The sequence below is a fragment of the Mandrillus leucophaeus genome, unplaced genomic scaffold (genome assembly GCF_000951045.1).
Source record: "Mandrillus leucophaeus isolate KB7577 unplaced genomic scaffold, Mleu.le_1.0 Scaffold119, whole genome shotgun sequence".
Classification (NCBI taxonomy): Eukaryota; Metazoa; Chordata; class Mammalia; order Primates; family Cercopithecidae; genus Mandrillus; species Mandrillus leucophaeus.
Window position 1 is genome coordinate 5,924,530 of NW_012100209.1, and position 5,786 is coordinate 5,930,315.

A 5,786-nucleotide genomic window follows, 5' to 3' on the forward strand; every position below is an offset into this window, starting at 1 on the left:
TTATTATTATTATTATTATTATTATTTTTAAAGACAGGGAATACTTTATTCAAAACCCATCACAGAAATGGACAGTTTGGGTCTGCAAAAGCAGTCATGTTTTAAAGCATAGGTCAGTAATTGTATATTAGAGCATACACTGCTACATACAAATTAACTGATCAGACCACAACTTTTCAATGTTTAAAACAGAATAAGCTTCCCTGTAAAAGCAGCACCTTTGTGACATTTTTACTTTAGTATTCCTCTCTTTCTTCCTCACCACCTCCTTCAACAGGATCCACACCAACCTCCTTATAATCCTTCTCAAGGGCAGTCATGTCCTCACTGGGTGGTGAGGATGGAGTTGTAGGACTCAACTACAGCTGTGGAAACCTGGGGTGCTGAGTTAATGGAGAACTCCAGCTTGGACTTCTTGCCATCATCAACTGGGAGTTGTTCCATGAGCAGGGAGGTGAACCCAGAAACAATTCCTTCACCAGAGCTGTGGAAAACCAAGAAGCCCTGGAGAACCATGCACTGGTCAGCCAGTTTACAAATTTGGTCCAAAACGAGGTCAGTGATCTCCTGGCCAATGGCATAGTTACTGGCAGCATCTTCCTTGCCTGTGATGAGCTGCTCAGGGTGGGAGAGCTGGTGGCAGGTGCCAGTGCAAACTTCATCATCAATTACCATGGGTTCCAGATCTAGAAACACTGCCCTGGGCACGGGCTTGCCGGAGCCCGTCTCACTGAAGAAGCTGTTGAAGGAGTCATCTCCTCCCCGAGTGGTCTTGTCACTTGGCATCTGGCCGTTGGGCTGGATGCCATGTTCCAGGCAGTAGGCCTCCCAGCAGGCATTGCCAACCTGGACATCAGCCTGGCCAATGTGATGGAGATGCACTCACGCATGATTGCTGCTTCGCGGCTGCTGAGCAGATGGTGGAGACAAGGAGGAGAGGTTGTTGCTTCTTACAGTGCGACTTTTAGGTGGTCGATGTAAGAGAACCTGCCTGTTATTTTCTTTCCTTCTTCTAAGGCAAGAGTGACATTTAAAAAAAAAACCAAAAAAAACTTAACCTTCCTCTTGTCCCTAACAACTGCCACCTCTCACTTACCTCCAGTGCTGGGTAAATATTTAAAAATTATCAGATGGATTGCTTATTCTGTGTGAAGGGATCACTTACCAGGTATGAGAGGCTCCTAATAAAGGTTTCAAATCCACTGGAACGTTTTATGATGATAAAACTAAGAGCTTTTGTTCCACAACACTCTTTTCCTTATCCATGGCCATAGCCTTGAGGCCTGTTACCCTGATAGACTTTCTTGAGTTTTGCTCAAACAGAAAACGAGGTTTTTCTGACATCCGCTAAGGGCATCACTCAAGTGTTCTCTGCTTCTTAGTGTGCACACTGCATTAGAGCTGAATAAAGTTACAAGGCAGCAAAAGAGCAGTTTCTGCTTTGACTTACAAATATTTTTAATGCCCTAAAAATAAACCATGAGCTGCAAACGGGTATGAGTGTTCCCGCACTGTTTCTTAAATTAGTTATTTCTGAGCAGATGAAGAATACATTTTGTTTTGCTGCTCAGGTCCACCTTCTTGTGATTCAATGCATGATTCCATTCAGTATCTTAATGCTATCCCTTTTGTTTGGAGGCAGGCATAGGTCCTCAGAGAAGATGGGAAGATTTGTGTTTTGGGAATGAATTATAAATGAGATTAAAATTTTCATTGCAGAAACCCAAGTTTCTGCAATGTTTCTATTGGGACATGACTTCATTCTCTTCTTCAGATCTTTGAAATTCATGGTTTCACATGTTGTAATGTCTACTTAAATACACAGTTTTCACCTTCATGGAGCTAACAGTCAAGAAATCCAGGGCAACTGCCTTAACTTCAGATGGTTTTAGTTTTGGTTTTGGTTTTGGTTTTGGTATCTGTGAAAAGGGAATGACAATACCTCACTTTACAGAGTTGTCATGTTGTGTCATTCATTCATTCAGTCAGTCATGCACGCATTTAATGAGCACTGTTGCCTGTTGTAAAATGAGTAACATTTTATTACAAATATTATATTTTTTGATGTGGTTAATTTTAACTATTATTTAAAAAATTGTATTATAAGCAATTTTAGATATACACAAAAATTGTTTACAGGACATTACAACCCTCATGTACTCATCACCTAGCATAAAAAATTCCCAGCTCATGGCTAATCTTGTTTAATTTAAACTCCTATTGACCAGGCATGGTGGTTCACGCCTGTATTCCCAGCACTTTGGGAAGCTGAAGTGGGCAGATCAGCTGAGGTCAGGAGTTGAAGACCAGCCTGGCCAACATGGGGATGGGAATTTATTTTATTTTATTTTATTTATTGTGTATTATTTTGACACAGTCTTGCTCTGTCACCCAGGCTGGAGTGCAGTGGCGCGATCTTGGCTCACTGCAACCTCTGCTTCCTGGGTTCAAGCGATTCTCCTGCCTCAGCCTTCTGAGTAGTGGGGATTACAGGCGTCTGCCATCACACCCAGCTAATTTTTGTATTTTTAGTAGAGACAGAGTTTCGCCATGTTGGCCAGGCTGGTCTCAAACTCTTGACCTCACATGATCTGCCCTCCTTGGTCTGCCAAACTGTTGCGATAACAGGCATGAGCCACCATGCCCGGCCTCCTATTTTAAAGCAAATTCCAGACATATTATTTTGTCTGACAATAATTTTTAAGGATTAATGTTTGATCCCATTCAAAGCTTAATGAAACCTTTTTAATCATTTTAAACTGCATTTATAATTTGTTTCATTTCCTTTTAAAAAACTTTGATAACAAAAATGCTTCCAGAATACTAGTAATTCTTACAAATATAATGATTTAAACATATAGACAAGGGTGAACCTTAAGCTCTTTTAAATACATTTAATTCAGTGCTATTTTAAAACAACAAAACTTCAACTTAAAATCACAAATCTAAATTATCCGATTTTTCATTTTAAATTAGAGTCACAAAACTATTTTGTTACTTTAATATGCCAAGTTCTCGTCACATAACAAGTACATTGAAATACAAATTTCATACAAGTTCATCAAGACAAAAAATATTAATACCGGAGGGTTTGAGTCTCTTAAGCATTTCTGTTTTTAACACTAAATCTTTCCAACGTTAAGAGATAATTGTTAAACTATTACTGTGTCATCCCAGACCCCACAGGTGGGTAGCTCCTACCTCATGTGCTGCATTGGTGGATTAAACTCAACTATCTATTTTCTGTTTCATTCTATACTGAATCATTTTCATAATCTTCCTGTTGGGACCTAAATTCTTACAGATGTTTGACAACTTTGTCCACCTCTGAGGTTAGAGTCATAAGGAAAATGTCAATGACAAAAATGTATTCAACAAGGATGAATTAGATGGTTAAATAAACTTGGGGAACGCTGAATTAAACAGACATTTGTTTGTGCATGTGGTTTTAAAACTACAAGACTGTAAGGTACTAATGCAAATATCTAAGAGGGGTATAATGTGCAGCAGTTCCAGATGTATTTGACTATGGACCTATGAACTATTCCCTCCCCATCTTTTTTTTTTTTTGGATGATTCTCCCATGAAACCTAGAACAGAGCCTGGAAATGACCAACCTAGAGGCCAAATCCAGCCTGACACTTCAGTTTCACTTGGCCAGTGTTTTAAAAGTATTTAATCTACACTTTAAAAATTGACAGTTGATGGGCATGGTTGCTCATGCCTATAATCCCAGCCACTTTGGGAGGCCAAGGCGGGTGGATTACTTGAGACCAGGAGTTGCAGACCAGCCTGGGCAACATGGCAAAACCCTGTCTTTACAAAAAATAACAGTCATGGTAGTGTATACCAGTAGTCCCAGCTACTCAGGAGGCTGAGGTGGGAGAAACACCTGAGCAATGGATGTCAAGGCTGCAGTGAGCTGTGATTGCAGCACTGCACTCCAACTTGGGTGACAAAGTGAAATCCTGTATCAAACCAAAAACAAAACAAAATTTGAAAACCACCAAAAAAACATAAACATACAAAAAATTGAGTTACCAGGCATGGTGGGTGGATTGCACCTCTAATCCTAGCTACAGGGAGGCTGAGGCAGAAGGATTTCTTGAGACCAAGAGTTCAAGACCAGCCTGGGCAACATAGTGAGACCCTGCCTCTAAATAAAAAAACAACTGGGAAATAAAAATTTAAGAGAGTTTACCAAAAAATTCTTAATTGCCAGTTTCTTTTCAAGAATTATAAGATCTGGCAAAAGTAAACCTGCATTTTGGCATGGCTGCCCTGGCTAGAGCTGAGCAAGGGCTGCCTTACCACACCAGGCATAGGCACTGCACTTGGTCACTGACAGAACTCCTGCACTGTTCTCCTAGGCGTTTGAGTCTGTGGCGTTGATGGCAAAGGGATCCTCAAGTGCGGTAGAAGTATATATGGGAAGAGCTGACGTAAACCCATCAGACTAGATGGACTGTCCCTGGATGCTGGGTGCGAACTGGATGGGGGTAGACCTGGGCTGAGGTCCTCCCTCTGAGACCAAGTAGGGGAGAGAGATGGTGTCACAGAGCAGAACTACTGTCCTAGAAACCAGCCCACACTGACTGCTTTTCCATTTGCTTTGGAATTTCCCCCACTGCACCGCATGGTAATCTTGACATGTGTGTTGAGAAATAAAGAGCTGAGGTAAAAGCAAAGATGATGCAAATGATTTCAAAATGGTAAAATAAACTTTCAAATGAGATGAATTTGCTAATTATTCTCCCTGAAGGTGCACCTGCCCAAGAAAGATTATAACTGAGGACTGGCTGTCTTGAACCTTGTTGCCACACACAGAGAAAACCCAGCTTTTCTTTCAAGGAAACCAATGCCTGACCTTGCCAACCAATGAAAAGGTTGCCTAAGAGCCTTGCCCAGAAGTTTTATCAGTTAAACTCAGACAGAGAGAACAAAGGTGAGATGGTTTTCATTGATACTATTTTTACAGTGGGTTATAAGTCAAGAAAATGAATTACCAAGTAAGGTCTGTTTTCTTTCATCTTATTTAAAGGATTGCTATATAGCAACAGCAAGCTAATAATTAAGGACCATTTTACCTCCTCCAGAGGCTTTGATCTGCAGTGATGTGACTCCATAATTTGGTCTGGTTGAGTTTCTAAGCTCTCATTAAAGTCCATAAAAATCGGGCAAAATCTAAAGGGCAAAAGGCAAAAGAACAACAAAAAAAAACTTACTTACATCTGAAATTTGGTTTTCAATTAGGTACCTGTGATCACTTCCATTATTTGCTTTGCTTTTAACATGATGAAGCTTGATGTTTTGGACTCTACTAGAAAGTAGTCAAAAATATATACTATTTAGAGCAACCCCACAACCTGTGCTCAGAACTCCTATTTCTAGATTTCTAAGGAAAATCTCTAGGAAAAAAATTATGCAAAATAAGAATGAATTTTTAAATACCCATAGATGCACACACCCAAACAGGATTTATCTTTTCTTTTAGCTTTTTTCCTTCTACTTTTTTATTCCATTAGAATGTGTGAGAATTCAGAGTTTTTTCTCACTGTACTATTTTTTAAATTTCTGAGATTCGCTGGCAATTCAGGTACAATAGAAACAATATGTTTTACTTTATTGGGAGCATAATAGTGTAATGGGAACTTCTAATAATTAGATGTTGGACTTTCTGAATTGATTACCCAGTTTTCATGTCTTCTATATTGCTTATCTTTTCTAGATTTTTCTGTCACAATTCTTCAATTTAATTCTTTAATTTCCAAGACAGCTCTACAGCT

The 5,786-nt window shown here is 39.6% G+C and overlaps 1 protein-coding gene and 1 pseudogene across 2 annotated transcripts in view; one reads left to right on the plus strand and one right to left on the minus strand.

The window, feature by feature from the left end:
• NIM1K (NIM1 serine/threonine protein kinase) overlaps nt 1-5,786 on the plus strand; it is a 112,390-nt gene that overhangs the window by 59,026 nt on the left and 47,578 nt on the right. The gene's annotated exons all lie outside the window — the stretch shown is intronic.
• LOC105529567 lies at nt 325-1,026 on the minus strand (annotated as a pseudogene). The gene has a single exon (XR_001004531.1). The product of XR_001004531.1 is annotated as a tubulin alpha-1C chain pseudogene (transcript).